Here is a 16,933-nt window from a genome sequence, read left to right as displayed (position 1 = left end):
CCCATCCTCCTGTTTCAAAGCCCGCCTTGTCATGTCTTTAAATCTCCCTCTGACTCTGACCTCTGTCATTACATCTCCTTTCGTAACTCCTGACTCTATTGCTTCCTGCGCTACAAGAACCCTTGTGATTACACTGGGTCCACTAGGGTAATCTAGGATCATTTCCCATCTCTAGGCCCATAACCTTTTTTTCTTTTATTTAATATCTTATTTTATTGAAACATTTTTATTGGAGTATAGTTGATTTAAAATGTTGTTCATTTCTGCTGTATAGCAAAGTGAATCAGTGATACAAATACATATAGCTACTCTTTTTTTTTTTTAGATTATTTTCCCAGATAGGTCATTACAGAGTATTGAGTAGAGTTCCCTGTGCTAAACAGTAGGTCCTTATTAGTTATTTATTTAAATGTAGTAGTGTGTATATGGAGAAGGAAATGGCAACCCACTCCAGTGTTCTTGCCTGGAGAATCCCAGGGACGGGGCAGCCTGGTGGGCTGCTGTCTATGGGGTCACACAGAGTCAGACACGACTGAAGTGACTTAGCAGCAGCAGCAGCAACAGTGTATATATGGCAATCCCAATTTTTCAATTTGTCCCTCCCTGCCTTTCCCTCTTGGTAACCATCTGTTGTTGTTCAGTTGCTAAGTCGTGTCCCGGTCTCTAACCTCATCCCCGCATTTCTCTCAGCCAGAAGTCCAGACGTGGTGACAGATCACCTGCTGTGGTAGCTCTGTGCTGCTTCCCATGGGGACAGGTGCCAGGCCTTTGTGCCCAGAGCCTCTGAAAGATAACGCTGTAAGGGGTGGCGGGGGGGACGGTGAACTTCCTTCCCTGCACCTGGTCAGAATCCTCCAGAGACCGTACATCCACCCTCTGGGGAGAGGGAGAAGGCTCTGGAGGTGTCAGATCATCAGTCCTTCAGGGCCACACAGACACTCCCAGACTGGGCAGTGCTTGTCTCCCACTTTAAGGAAGATCCTCACTGAGAATGGTGTCCAGCTCTGAGTGAATTCCACCCAAGGGTGTGGTCTGACTGCATTCATCAGCTTCTACCCCGTTCTGCAGGGTTTCGGGGAAGGTGAGGGGAACATCCTGTTCTCTCTTCTTCTCTAGAATCGGGGTAAACCTAAGATATGCAGATGATGGCAGAAAGTGAAGAGGAACTAAAAAGCCTCTTGATGAAAGTGAAAGAGGAGAGTGAAAAAATTGGCTTGAAGCTCAACATTCAGAAAACTAAGATCAGGGCATCTGGTCCCATCACTTCATGGGAAATAGATGGGGAAACAGTGGAAACAGTGTCAGACTTTATTTTTTGGGCTCCAAAAGCACTGCGGATACTGATTGCAGCCATGAAATTAAAAGATACTTACTCCTTGGAAGGAAAGTTATGACCAACCTAGATAGCATATTAAAAAGCAGAGACATTACTTTGCCAACCAAGGTCCGTCTAGTCAAGGCTATGGTTTTTCCCGTGGTCACGTATGGATGTGAGAGTTGGACTGTGAAGAAAGCTGATTGCCAAAGAATTGATGATTTTGAACTGTGGTGCTGGAGAAGACTCTTGAGAGTCCCTTGGACTGCAAGGAGATCCAACCAGTCCATTCTAAAGGAGATCAATCCTGGGTGTTCATTGGAAGGACTGATGCTAAAGCTGAAACTCCAATCAATACTTTGGCCACCTCATGCAAAGAGCTGACTCACTGGAAAAGACTCTGATGCTGGGAGGGACTGGGGGCAGGAGGAAAAGGGGACAACAGAGATTGAGATGGCTGGATGGCATCACCGACTAGATGGAGGTGAGTTTGAGTGAACTCCGGGAGTTGGTGATGGACAGGGAGGCCTGGCGTGCTGTGATTCATGGGGTCGCAAAGAGTCGGACACGACTGAGCGACTGAACTGAACTGAACTGAACCTGATGGCAGACTGGGTTCTCCAGGGTGGAGGTGGGCGGGCAGGAACACTTCTGGAGGAGTGCTTGACTGTGTGAGGAGGAGGAAGCAGGATGGGGCGGAGGGGAGAGTTGAACTTGCCATCGCAATATGGTCCTCAGCCAGTCCTGCAGCAGCCCCAGAGCTGGAAGGGCTGGCAGAGCTGGACTGACCTGGGAGTTTGCACCCTAGCATCTAACGATCATCTGTGTGGGATTCCCCTGCCCACACAGCCTCATGCAGATGTCCCTCTTCAGCTAATGGCCAGCAAGTCTCAGAGAAGGACTCGGCCGCTTGCTTTTGGCCCCCAGCTCTCCCCACAGCTAAGGAAGGCTCTTTTGACCCAGCAGGGGAAGGGGGACTGTGTATTGCGCCTGCCCATCTGTCACAACCCTCTCTGTATCTATACAGTGCAAGTGCCTAAGAGCACACCATAATCTGTCTCCTTCAGTCAGGTCTGCCTAAGGAGGATTCAAGTTCTAAAACCAGACGTGAAGACAAATCCCAGAGAGATACTCCTGCAAGAAAAGGACAGAAACCAACAGAAGGAAGGGAAGATTCATGGCTTTCAGCTCATGGGCATCTGGCTTATACTTCCTGACAGCTGTGCAGGCTAGAATCTCCATCAATATTAGATGGCTTCTCTTTCTCTCTGTAGAACATTCCAGAACACATGGAGTTGTGTTTGCATGTGTCAAATGTGCTTGCTCTGTGACTCCAACACAATAGCAATAACTTTTTTAAAAATTTATTTGGCCACTCTGCATGGCATGTGGGATCTTAGTTCCCTGCTGCTGCTGCTGCTAAGTCGCTTCAGTCATGTCCGACTCTGTGCGACCCCATAGACGGCAGCCCACTAGGCTCCTCTGTCCCTGGGATTCTCCGAGTGGGGGATCAAACCCGTTCCCCCTGTTTTGGGAACATGATCTTAACTACTGGACTGCCAGAGAAGTCCCCAACAATACTTTTTGGTAATATCACCCTGCCCGGGACACACTTCTTGTCAATATTCCTTGTGTGCTCTGGTCTTGAGGAGCCCAAAAGTGGTGTGTGTGACAGAACATATACAAAACACAGTGTGCCAAGTGCTGTAAAAATGTAATAGTTGAGATCTTGCTGTGCTGTGCTCAGTTGTGTCCAACTCCGTGACCTGGTGGACTGTAGCCCACCAGGCCCTTCTGTCCATGAAAGTTTTCAGGCAAGAATACTGGAATGGGTTGCCATTTCCTCCTCCAAAGGATCTTCTCCACCCAGGGATCGAACTCCCATCTCCAGCACTGACAGGCAGATTCTTTACCACTGTGCCACCTGGTAAGCCCCTGAGACTGGGTTAGAGAAATTAATTTTGACTGTTTGACCTGGTTCTTCTGTGACTTTGGTCAGTTTTACTCTGAGAAAAGATTTTGTATTTGTCAGGCATACCCATGGAACCCATGGAAATTTTACCAAGTAAGATATAAGAGTCACAACAGGTAGAATCCTTCAGAGTCCTATGAGGTTGACCGTGAAGGTTTTCCTGTTTTGCTGAATTCATAATTTAAAGGAACATTGTTTGATAAAAACAGATGTTGATCTCATATAAAATGGAATGGGAAAGAGGAGCTTAAGTGCTTGAAGGACAGTTAGGGTGACTGTTCTGCCACCAGAACCTTTCTCCCTAAAGCAGAGGGAGAATAATAGCTCTCTGATGTGATCGAAACCATGGCAACATGAATGTTTTCCTTGCTACAGATAGCTTTAAAAAAAAAAAGTCAAGGCTTTTATGAAAACATTCTTTTCAGAGAAAAAATAGGACTGGGTTCCTGTTGATGATGAATAGTCAAGGTTTCGCCTCAGATGTGCCCACGCTTCTCTGAGAATCGAGATTTGCCCAGTGGGGAGCACTCAGGTGACAGCTATAATGTGACAGGCTTGACTTCATGTCCAAGTGGGTGCATTCCACATGAGCACGTGATGTCCAAGAGCAACTGCAGAGGCTGCGTGCAGGTCTGGCTTGCGGTCCTGTCCTTGTCTCTGGTTAGCATCTGCAGATTGTTAGCTCCCAACCTCTGCTTTCCTAGTGCTTCTTCAGTCATCCACTTTCATTGGCTTTCTTCCTTTTGGGAATCAGTGGGGTGTCTTGCTGGGTAACACGGCACAAGTGGATGTGATGAAATGCCGAGTGCTATGCATTCAATCACACTCCTAAAGGGAGAAAGTACATTTCTGGCAGGTTTCCCAGAAGTCAAAGCATTACAAGATTATGTAAAGTTTGCCTCCAGAAGGACCTTTTATCATAGATAAATTTATGGTTGAGTTTAAGGACATCTGGCCTCTTCATCAGAGAAGGCAACTGCTCAGGTTGACAAACTCAGGTCTAGGCATGCATTTATTTCTGGTCCTTTATGCTTTATTAGATTGTCAGATAATCTGGTTTTGGATAAGATCATCTGCTCCAGAAATTCATGGTAATAACTAGCAACTTCTCAAGCTATAAAGCAGGTGCTTGATTAGTTGTTCAGTCATGTCTGACTCTATGTGACTTCATAGACGGCAGACCGTCATTCCTCTCTGTCTGTGGAATTCTCCAGGCAAGGATATTGGAGTGGGTTGTCATTTCCTCCTCCAGGGGGTCTTCCTGACCCAGCAATCAAACTTGTGCCTCCTGCATCTCCTGCATTGGCAGGCAGATTCTTTACCACTGAACCACCTGTTGTTGTTGTTCAGTCACTAGGTCATGTCTGACTCCTTGCAACCCCATGGACTGCAGCACACCAGGCTTCCCTTCACCATCTACTGGAACTTGCTGAAACTCAAGTCATTGAGTTGGTGATGACATCCAACCATCTCATCCTCTGTCGCCCCCTTCTCCTCCTGCCCTCAATCTTTTCCCAGTATCAGGGTCTTTTCCAATGAGTTGGCTCTTCGCCTCACATGGCCAGAGTACCACCTGGGAATTCCTATAAAGCAGGTAACAGATGCCTAATAGGACCCCAAAGATGCCGTGTTTCCTCTTTGACTTGCTAATTTTCTAGATGCCCTAGTGGTAATGTACTGATTCAACTTCTTGGATCAAATATTCCTCAGGTCTAGGATTTGCTGTAATTAAACCTTGCGGAAATTGACACTTTTCCCTTTGAGAAAAAGCTCATGAGATGAGTGATTCACACTTTCCAATGAACCGTGGCCTCCCTGTGATTTTTCTTGCTGCTTCTGCTAACTTTGCTATTCCCTCTTATTCACCGCTTCTTGTGTTTCCCAGTCTCCACTGATGGCTAAATTGTTCAAGAGCAGCAGGCAAGGCTCTTTGCAGCCCTGAGAATCTTTCCAGCTGGGGAACTTCAAGAAAACTTGGCTGCTAACGTAGCCAGTGAGTGACACCATGAACAAAGCTTCTTATACCCAGGGGTTGGGGAGGGAATGGAATGTGAGAAGTCACCATTAAATTTCAAATGATTTTCAGAATGCAGGGACTAAAGTGATGAGCTTGTTTTAATTCATCAAATACTTTCTTGATGATCATCTAAGTTCAAACAGACACACAATTGCAGAGACTGCTGGTTTGCCTTCCTCAATATCACCTGGAGTAGCCCCGGGTTAGATCCCCGAGTCAGGAAGATTCTCTGGAGGAGGGCATGGCAACCCCCTCCAGTACTCTTGCCTAGAGAATTCCATGTATAGAGGAGCTTGGCAGGCTACAGTCCATGGGATCACACAGAGTCAGAAACTACTGAAATGACTAAGCAGCAGTAGCATGATATAATGAACGTTTTCCCAACTCTGAAAATAACACACCTTTAACAGTTCCATTCTAGGACAGTGAGGACCTGGTCCATTGTGTTCAGCACTGTGTTTTCAAAACTCAGCACAGTGCCTGGCATGTGGTGGAGGCTCATGGATTATTTGTTCATTCACTCAAGTGCAGACATAAAACCCTTGCTTATTGCTCTGCAAAAACCCACATAATACAGACATAAACTCAATTTAATATGATGTAGATTTTTCTTAAAATTTACTCCAAGGGTTAATCCACTGAAAGACTGAATTACAGAGCTTAAGTTCGTATAAGTTTCAGTTCAGTTCAGTTCAGTTCAGTCTCTCAGTCGTGTCCGACTTTCCACGACCCCACGAATCACAGCACGCCAGGCCTCCCTGTCCATCACCAACTCCCAGAGTTCACTCAAACTCATGTCCACAGAGTCGGTGATGCCATCCAGCCATCTCATTCTCTGTCGTCCCCTTCTCCTGCCGCCCCCAACCTTTCCCAGCATCAGAGTCTTTTCCAGTGAGTCAACTCATCATATGAGGTGGCCAAAGTATTGCAGTTTCAGCTTTAGCATCAGTCCTTCCAATGAACACCCAGGATTGATCTCCTTTAGAATGGACTGGTTGGATCTCCTTGCAGTCCAAGGGACTCTCAAGAGTCTTCTCCAGCACCACAGTTCAAAAGCATCAATTCTTCGGCACTCAGTTTTCTTCACAGTCCAACTCGCACATCCATACATGACCACAGGAAAAACCTTAGCCTTGACTAGACAGACCTTGGTTGGCAAAGTAATGTCTCTGCTTTTTAATATACTATCAAGGTTGGTCATAACTTTCCTTCCAAGGAGTAAGCGTCTTTTAATTTCATGGCTGCAATCAGCATCTGCAGTGATTTTGGAGCCCAAAAAATTTATCCGAATTTAATAAGAACTTAGATATCAATGAAGAGAAAGGTGGGATTTTTTTTTTTAACCTCTATGAAGTGGCTCCATCTAGTGGTTCCTGCAGAGAATGCAAGAACAAAAACAGGTATTATAATGAATCAGTTCAGTTCAGTTCAGTTCAGTCGCTCAGTTGTGTCCGACTCTTTGCGACCCCATGAATCACAGCACACCAGGCCTCCCTGTCCATCACCAACTCCCGAAGTTGGAGCTTATTTAATTTTCTTTCCCTTCTCCAATGGACCACAAGAGGAGAAATAGCTCCAGAAAGAATGAAAAGCAAGCAGAAACAATGCCCAACTGTTGATGTGTCTGGTGGTGAAAGTAAAGTCTAATGCTATAAAGAACAACAATGCATAGGAACCTGGAATATTGCTGCTGCTGCTGCTAAGTCGTTTCAGTTGTGTCTGACTCTGTGCGACCCCATAGATGGCAGCCCACCAGGCTCCCCCATCCCTGGGATTCTCCAGGCAAGAATACTGGAGTGGGCTGCCATTTCCCTCTCCAGTGCATGAAAGTGAAAAGTCAAAGTGAAGTCGCTCAGTCGTATCTGACTCTTAGCGACCCCATGGCCTGCAGCCTATCAGGCTCCTCCATCCATGGGATTTTCCAGGCAAGAGTACTGGAGTGGGGTGCCATTGCCTTCTCCACCTGGAACATTAGGTCCATGAATCAAGGTAAATTGGAAGTGATCAAACAGGAGATGGCAGGAGTGAACATCAACATTTGAGGAATCAGTGAACTAAAATGGATAGGAATGGGTGAATTTAATTCAGATAACCATTACATCTACTACTGTAGGCAAGAATCCTTTAGAAAAAATGGAGTAGCCCTCATAGTCAACAAAAGAGTAAAAAATGCAGTACTTGGGTGCAATCTCAAAAATGACAAAATGATCTTGGCTTGTTTCCAAGGCAAACCATTCAGTATCACACTAATCCAAGTATATGCATTAATCACTAATGCTGAAGAAGCTGAAGTTGAACATGAAGACCTACAAGACCTTTTAGAATTAACACCAAAAAAAAAAAGATATCCTTTTCATCACCGGAATGCAAAAGTAGGAAGTGAAGAGATACCTGGAGTAACAGGCAAGTTTGGCCTTGGAGTACAAAATGAAGCAGGACAAAGGCTAACAGAGTTTTGCAAGAGCACGCACAAGCACACCAAACACCCTCTTCCAACACAACAGATAACTCTGGACATGGACATCACCAGATGCTCAATACCAAAATCAGATTGATTATATTCTTTGCAGCCAAAGATGGAGAAGCTCTATACAGTCAACAAAAACAAGACCTGGAACTGACTGTGGCTCAGATCATGAACTCTTTATTGCCAAATTCAGACTTAAATCAAAGAAAGTAGGGAAAACCACTAGGCCATTCAGGTATGACCTAAATCAAATCCCTCATGATTATACAGTGGAAGTGACAAATAGATTCAAGGGATTAGATCTGATAAACAGACTGCCTGAAGAACTGTGGACGGAGGTTTGTAACATTGTATAGGAGGCAGTGATCAAAATCATCCCCAAGAAAAAGAAATGCAAAAAGGCAAAAATGGTTGTCTGAGGAGGCCTTACAAATAGCTGAGAAAAGAAGAGAAGCAAAAGGCAAAGGAAAAAAGGAAAGATATACCCATCTGAAAGAAGAGTTCCAAAGACTAGCAAGGAGAGATAAGAAAGCCTTCCTCAGTGATCAATGCAAAGAAATAGAGGAAACCAATAGAAATAGAGGAAAGACTAGAGATATCGTCAAGAAAATTAGAGACACCAAGAAAACATTTCATGCAAAGATGAGCACAATAAAGGACAGAAATGGTAGCAACCTAACAGAAGCAGAAGATATTAAGAAGAGGTGGCAAGAATACACAGAAGAACTGTACAAAAAAGATTTTAATGACCCGGATAACTACAATGGTATGATTATTCACCAAGAGCCAAACATTCTGGGGTGCAAAGTCAAGTTCAACACTATGAACAAAGCAAGTGAAGGTGATGGAATTCCAGTTGAGTTAATTCAAGTCCTAAAAGATGGTGCTGTTAAAGTGCTACACTCAATATGTTGACAAATTTGGAACCCCCAGCACTGGCCACAAGACTAGAAAAGGTCCATTTTCATTCCAATCCCAAAAAAGAGCAATGCCAAAGATTGTTCAAACCACCACACAATTACACTTATCTCAGACGCTATCAAAGTAATCCTCAAATTTCTCCAAGCCAGGCTTCAACAGTACGTAAACCGTGAACTTTCAGATGTTCAAGCTGGGTTTAGAAAAGGCAGAGAAACCAGAGATCAAATTGCCAACATCTGTTGGATCATCAAAAAAGCAAAAGAGTTCCAGAAAAACATCTACTTCTGCTTCATTGACTATGCCAAAGCTTTTGACTATGTATCACAACAAATTGTGGGAAATTCTTAAAGAGATGGGAATACCAAGCCACCTTACCTGCCTCATAAGAAACCCGTATACAGGCCAAGAAGCAATGGTCAGAACTGGACATGGAACAACAGACTGGTTCCAAACTGGGAAAGCAGTACATCAAAACTGTATATTGTCACCCTGCTTATTTAACTTATATGCAGAGTGTATCATGGGAAGTGCCAGGCTAGATGAAGCAAAAGCTGGAGTCAAGATTGTGGAGAGAAATATCAATAACCCCAGATATGCAGATGAGTCACTGTCATTCATGGGGAGATGTTAACTAGTGTGTCTCATTTCTTCTACTTTTTAATTTTCTAGTATTACTGATTTTGATTCACTCAATTTATATTACATACTCTGTATTCCATAAGAACTTTACCAATAATTTTTTCAACATACAGATATATTTTAAAGAAAATCTATATGTAACTTATTTTACACTTAATTATGCCTTACAATACTCTGTGTTCTAGAGACCATGGTTTTAAAAACACTTTTAATGAATGCTACTACTTTAATTAACGTTACAAACCTAGACAACATTAAAAAGCAAAGACATCGCTTTGTCAACAAAGGTCTGTACAGCCAAAGCCATGGTTTTTTCAGTAGTGACATACGGATGTGAGAGTTGGACCTTAAAGAAGGCTGAGTGCAGAACTGATGCTTTCAAAGAGTGGTGCTGGAAAAGACACCTGAGAGTCCCTTGGACAGCAAAGAGATCAAAGCAGTCAATCCTGAGGGAAATCAACCCTGAATGCTCACTGGAAGGACTGATGCTGAAACTAAAGCTTCAATACTTTGGGCACCTGATGTGAAGAGCCGACTCAATGGGAAAGACCCTGATGCTGGGAAAGATTGAGGGCAGGAGGAGAAGGGGACAGCAGAGGATGAGATGGTTGGATTGCACTGCTGATTCAATGGACATGAACTCGGGCAAACTCCGGGAGATGGTGAGGCACGGGGAGGCCTAGCGTGCTGCGCTCCATGGGCTCACAAAATGTTGGACCTGATTTTGTGACTGAACATCACCAACAGCAACAACTACTTTAATCACAATGAGACAGTCTTTCCTCAAATTATCAATATCTTCAGAACTGATTTTTTAAGCCTTGGATAGACATCATAAACCTATATAAGAAATGATAGCCTTGTGGGTGACTAATTGTTTCCACGTGAAAATAGGATAAGTCTAGGACTACACTGGATCCAAAGAGCAGAGTGCCATGAGGCAAGAATGAATACAACACAAAAATATTCGCTTTAAAAAATAGGAATTGTCAGGTCTAAATTTCTTAAGAGAAATCAAAGAAATAAGCAAGAAATGTAAAAGTGAAACTTTAAACTCCGTGTCAACACAAGGGCCCCTTTATCATTTCACATCCAACTACGTCAGTGGTTTAAAATGGTTGTTCTGAAGTGTGCCCTGAGAATCCCCCACTGGGCCAGGGGGTCCGAGAGGTCAAAACTATTTTAACAACTCTGAACATTACTTCCGTTCTTATTCTGTTCTGAGTGCACAGTGGAGTTCTTCAGACAGGATATGTGACATCAGAACTCTAATGACTAATGGAATTAGCCATTATGATTGTGTGTGCTTGTATTTTTACATATTTTAGTCTTATTTTCCAGAAGGCTCCGGCGGAGGGTCGGGTCGGAGGTGGCCTGCTGCAGGGTCAGGGGCACTGTGCATGGGACCTTTGAAAGGAGGTCACCATTATCTTCATTACCTCCACCATAGTTTGGCCTCAGGCCAAACAACAGGGAGGGAACACAGCCCCACTCATCACAGAAAACTGGATTAAAGATTTATTGAGCATGGCCCCACCCGTCAGAACAAGACCCACTTTCCCCCTCAGTCAGTCTCTTTCATCAGGAAGCTTCAGTAAGCCTCTTATCCTTCTCAATCAGAGGGCAGATAGAATGAAAACCACAATCACAGAAAACTAACCAACCTGAACACATGGACCACAGCCTTGTCTCAGTTCAGTTCAGTCGCTCAGTCATGTCCGACTCTTTGCGACCCCATGAACCGCAGCATGCCAGGCCTCCCTGTCCATCACCACCTCCCCGAGTTTACCCAAACTCGTGTCCACTGAGTCAGTGATGACATCCAACCATCTCATCCTCTGTCGTCTCCTCCTCCTGCCTTCAATCTTTCCCAGCATTAGGGTCTTTCCAAATGAATCGGCTCTTCACACCAGGTGGCCAAAGGACTGGAGTTTCAGCTTCAACATCAGTCCTTCCAATGAACACCCAGGACTGATCTCCTTTAGAATGGACTGGTTGGATCTTCTTGCAGTCCAAGGGACTCTCAAGAGTCTTCTCCAGCACCACAGTTCAAAAGCATCAATTCTTCGGCAATTAGCTTTCTTCACAGTCCAACTCTCACATCTATACATGACTACTGTAAAAACTGTAGCCTTGACTAGATGGACTGATGTTGGCAAAGTAATGTCTCTGCTTTTTAATATGCTAAGTTCGTCATAACTTTTCTTCCAAGGAGCAAGCGTCTTTTAATTGCATGGCTACAGTCCCCATCTGCAGTGATTTTGGAGCCCAGAAAGATAAAGTCAGCCACCGTTTCCACTGTTTCCCCATCTATTTGCCATGAAGTGATGGGACGGGATGCCATGATCTTAGTTTTCTGAATGTTGAGCTTTAAGCCAACTTTTTCACTCTCCTTTTTCACTTTCATCAAGAGGCTCTTTAGTTCCTCTTCACTTTCTGCCATAAGGGTTGGTGTCATCTGCATATCTGAAGTTACTGATATTTCTCCTGGCAATCTTGATGTCACCTTGTGCTTTTTCCAGCCCAGCTTCTCATGATGTACTCTATATATAGGTTAAATAAGCACAGTGACAATATACAGCCTTGACGTACATTTTTGTCTAACTCAATGAAATTATGAGCCGTGCTGTGAAGGGCCACCCAAGATGGATGGGTCATGGTGGAACGTTCTGACAAAATGTGGTCCACTGGAGAAGGGAATGGCAAACCACTTCAGTATTCTTGCCCTGAGAACCCCATGAACAGTATGAAAAGTTGAACTGCCTTTGATAATGGATTTTAAGTTTCTTTATCTCTGAAATGATCTGTTCTGTGTTTACCATTGAAATCTTTTGTTAATTTTGGCTAAGTGACTAACTGTTGTTTCACAATGATCTATATGATCCTATCTGACTGTTATAGACCCAGCTGGTATTTTTGGCAAAACTTGCTAAAATTAAATTCTAATGCCATTCTTTTGACTTTTAGCTGACTTTGGGATGCTTCATAGAGCCCCTGAGGCATCCCAAAGAGAGGTATTAAAATGCATGGGTTCATTTGACATGCTAAATTACATGGGACGTATTGTTGGAGAAGTGATACAACTTATCAGGTTACTGTATGGTTGATGTTACTAACATAGATATCCTAAAATTATGTGAAATTCATAAAGATCTTATATGTCCTGATAAAATATTGTCAATTATAATTCTAGAGATCATATTAAAATGTTACATGTCACAGCAATGACCAGGTTGTTTTGTCAATTGCAATGCAAAAGATTTTAAACATGCCTTCTGTGGTTTCACCCTGATGCCTTTGGAAGAATACTGCTAGTTCAAGATTTATGGAAAAGACTTTTCTAAGATTAACTAGATAAACAAATTTTGTATTAACAGTAAACTGGTGCCAGAGTGGAATTCGGTTTTCTGTCTCTGTTAAGAGAACAAAGGTTTCTTAGAATGCAGCTCTTGAAGACAGATTGTGAATTTCTTTGCCTTTAAGTGAGATTTGTTTTTAAAATCTTTTGTTACTTTGGCAAAGTAAATAAGTATTATTTCACAATGATCTATGAAGATTATGGTACCTGTAGAGAAAGGTCATCCTGCTTCTACAAAATTAACCCCTCACTGTCAAACTATTGCTATCCTGACGTCCTTGAAACATGGCAATAGTCTACTCCTAAATTGGAGAAATTAAACTGGGTAAGCAGTAGCTGTAAATCAAAGTCAGGGCTATGGGAAATCCAAGATGGCTGCTTGGCTTTTCCTGGCTTCCTGATGAAAGACATTTTTATTTGATGGAATAAAGCCTTCCCTGGCTGCAGGGTAAATGCTCTCACAAAGAAAAATGTTTATGTTTCACTGAACTTTGCATTCTAGTTTTGTTATTCACTTCCTTGTTGTTATGTTGTATTGTTAAGATTTTCATCAAGTTGTTAAAAGGACACTGTAACTTTGTTTCTAAAGTTTATATCTGTAGTCAATCTCTGAAAGATCAAATGCTCCATGATGTACAACCAGGAAATTCAAACCTGGCTATAATCATTTAACTAAGTCAGATGGCCTGGGGTATATTGGGCTATACCTAATGACTTAAATTCTAGCTTGTGATCTAACTAATAACTGCCAGCTATATTCATTTCTATGTTGCCTATATCAGAAAATTGTTGTCTCTTACATTAATAAGTATTTGACTGAGCCACTGATAAACAGATGATAATATATACTGCCATATGAGATCAATGACTGTAATAATGTAACTCTAGATATGGGAAGAAGAAATAAGAAGGAATATTTTCCTGGACCAAGAGGCTATTAAGACAGGTATGGTCCAGAGACTTTTGCTATTCACAGGGCCTAGTCCAATAACAGCATGCTGAGTGACCTATCAATGGAATCTTTGCTAGACCTGGAAATGAGCCTTTCCAGCCCCATGGGACACAATGGCCATGAAATGCCCCCACAGTATGGTCAAATCTGTGGCTATGAAGGGGCCCTGTCGACTGAAAACTAGCACTTGCAGACTGCATGTGCAAAGATTAAATCATGGTCACTATAACTGCTGAACTTCAACACCTCTTGAAAAGAATTCAGGGTGGCTCTCAGAAATGAGGCACTCAATCTGTGCTCTGGGAAAAATGGACAAAACAGGCCTTCAGATAGTCAGATGTTTTCAGGTAAAGATGTTTTCTTTTATCTGAGCTCAAATTCTTGCATCTTCTCATACCTACAGAAACACTAACATTGTTAGAGTCCGGAGTCGCCCTTCCCTCAAAGGAACAGAGGACACTCACAATAATGCAAGACACACAGCGAGGTTTATTTCCAGCTAGCTGGGGTCCAAGTGTCCGCCCGACGCAGCGGGTTTCAACAAGGACCCCGAGCACTCAGAGCCAAGGGGTTATATAGCATTTTCAAATCATGATATTTCTAAATTACCTAACTCACAGGAATTTTCTTTACACACACACACAGCTGTGCATATCTCTATCCTGGTGTCTTAATGAGATAAGTTTATCAGACCTGTTTACCTAATTTTCAGTGTCAAAGCCGCCCACATTCTTGGTATTTAAGATTAACTTGCCTTCCAGGTTTGATCTAGTTCTTCTTCCCTCAAGTCACATACTCAGTAAAAATGGTTTTTCCGGCCTCTAAGATGGCCGTTCTTATGCTAACCCATTCTTACAACATCATGTGCCAATGTCTGGTTCCAATTCTCCTGTCTAGCCTTTCTCCTAGGCACCTGGACAGCTCTTCTCTACTTTTATGCATCTTTAGCCCTCTTGTTAAGTTTGTTTCTTTGAGAGTGCAGCAAATGGATCTCCAAATGGTGACACAAAAATATCACCTGGCCAACAGCAAGTGTTCACCTGCCCTGCTATTGGCCAACAGAAGCATAAAATCATACACTCTTCCAAAGGTGGTTAAATTATCTAGACTTTGATAACTGTGTACTGACAGACTGTGGCAAGACTACAGGACTGCTGTATGGACCAACTTCTCAACTTTGAGAACTCTGTTTATTGGAACACTCCATCAGTTACTGTGAATGGACTGTTTTCACTGAAACCTACAATATGTTCTACATTGTTACTTAGAGTTAATAAGCCTGCTTGTGTTATTTTGCCTTGTTCCAATGTTCTTCAGCCTATGTTCAACAATCTTGGGGTGGACTGTTAGGGAACTGTACAAAAATAGTCTTATTTAGGCTTCACAGACAAAGCAGAACAGCCTCTGACCTTGCTTCTAACCTGCCTTGACACTGTCCTGACTGGGAGTGACTGGGAGTGACTGTCTGCTGTGAGTTCAAGACTTGCAGAGCCCCTGGAGGGGGCCTGGCCAACCAAGCCCCAGGCCTAGTCACATTCCAAGTTTTACAAGACAAAAATAAACAGCATTAAGGAAGCCAGTCTGGTCACAGCTTGATGATGGTATCAGTTTGCCTTCATCCTGGGATTATAAACAGGAACCCCAAATAGCAATCTTTTAAGTCTCACAAAAGAAGTGGACTCACGGCCTGTGACCCTTTCTGAATTGGGACTCCAAATGTGCTGTGACACAAATGGACTTTCCAGCGCTGATTAAGTCTAGATGTTGGTCAAAAACCCAATTTGGTGATGTAGTCTCTGCTCTATTTCTCTTTTCTTGTAATGTTAGTATGTTGAAAGTAAGCTAGGTAATTCTCTAATAAATATATTATTTATTTTTATATAATGAGTGACTTGTTTTGTTAACAAACCCTTTGAACCTGAGACGAAGGTGGAAACTTTCAGCAAAAGGGCAAGTAACAGACCTAAGGAGTGAAATGTATTGTTTCCACTGCTTGTTTCCATCAGGTGAGGCCTTAGTGGGTTAAAGGGAGAACAGGCAGTTTGCAAATTTAGCAGGAGCAGCACTGACTTCCAAAAGTTTAAAGTTTGCTGAGAAGTCGTGCTGCAGAAGGCAGCTTGGTAGGTTAGAGGGTTCTGGAGTTGAAGACTGTTTAGAGCCAAGCATGGTAGCTGGCACAGCGGAGAATTTGGGCTGAACAACAGACTTCAGAGGATCCTGTGGCTGGGTGAAGAATAAGACGCAAGAGTACTGACTGCTGGAGGAAAGAGGAGGTATTCAGAGCTCACCCTGGACAGAAGTCTGTCGGCAGCATGAGATTTCATCCTTGGCCTTGCTAGGTAGTGTTTTCATCAGTTAGTTGGGCATAGAAATCAGTAGCGTGTTGTTAAGGTTTGGGGCGCACACAGAAGAGTAGGAACACTTTGCAGTGACTGTGTTTGAGGATGAACGAGGAACTGATGTGCGAGAGGTCTGCAGTAAATGTAAGGGAAATGGAAAGTCCTGAACTCAGGTTCCCAAGACAACCATTTGTTCACGCAACAGATATGCACTCAACAGTTATGAGCTGATAAAGGGCTCTGGTATTTTGACTGTAAGCAGAATCAAGAGGTTTGCCCCCGTGGCCCTCACAGTGTCATGCAGAAGGCAGATGTTAAATGCAGGTAAACCAGGTCGGACTACCTGCCATGAAGGAAAACACCACATTTGGAGAGAGAATCATGTCTTAAAAATATTAGATTGAGGAATGAGAGAAATTCTCTCCAAGGAAGAGGCATTTCAGCTGGAGCCTGAAGAAGTAGGTTTTAGCAAGGAAGTAATTGTGGACTGCAAGGAGATCCAACCAGTCCATTCTAAAGATCAATCCTGGGTGTTCATTGGAAGGACTGATGCTAAAGCTGAAACTCCAATACTTTGGCCACCTCATGCGACAAGCTGACTCACTGGAAAAGAGTCTGATGCTGGGAAGGATTGGGGGCAGGAGGAGAAGGGGACGGCAGAGAATGAGATGGCTGGATGGCATCACCGACTAGATGGAGGTGAGTTTGAGTGAACTCCGGGAGTTGGTGATGGACAGGGAGGCCTGGTGTGCTGTGATTCATGGGGTCGCAAAGAGTCAGACATGACTGAGTGACTGAACTGAACTGAATTGTGGGCAGAGAGCATTCAAGTTGGAGGAAACAGCATGTGCAAAGACCCTGAGTCATGAAAGAGGGTGGGATGCTCAGGGACCTGATCATTACTGAAGGCCAGTGTGGCTGAAATTTAGCGAGCAGGCAAAGGGTGACACCAG

The 16,933-nt window shown here is 43.4% G+C and overlaps 1 pseudogene; it reads right to left on the bottom strand.

Moving 5' to 3' along the window:
* Window positions 1-16,933, bottom strand: part of LOC129560728 (melanocortin receptor 3-like) — a 29,277-nt pseudogene that overhangs the window by 9,935 nt on the left and 2,409 nt on the right.

The sequence above is a fragment of the Moschus berezovskii genome, chromosome 15, assembly GCF_049115385.1.
Source record: "Moschus berezovskii isolate FMDL1 chromosome 15, NW_MosBer_1.0, whole genome shotgun sequence".
Taxonomy (NCBI): domain Eukaryota; kingdom Metazoa; phylum Chordata; class Mammalia; order Artiodactyla; family Moschidae; genus Moschus; species Moschus berezovskii.
Note: the sequence above shows the minus strand (reverse complement) of the source record. Positions and strands in the feature narration are given on the sequence as shown.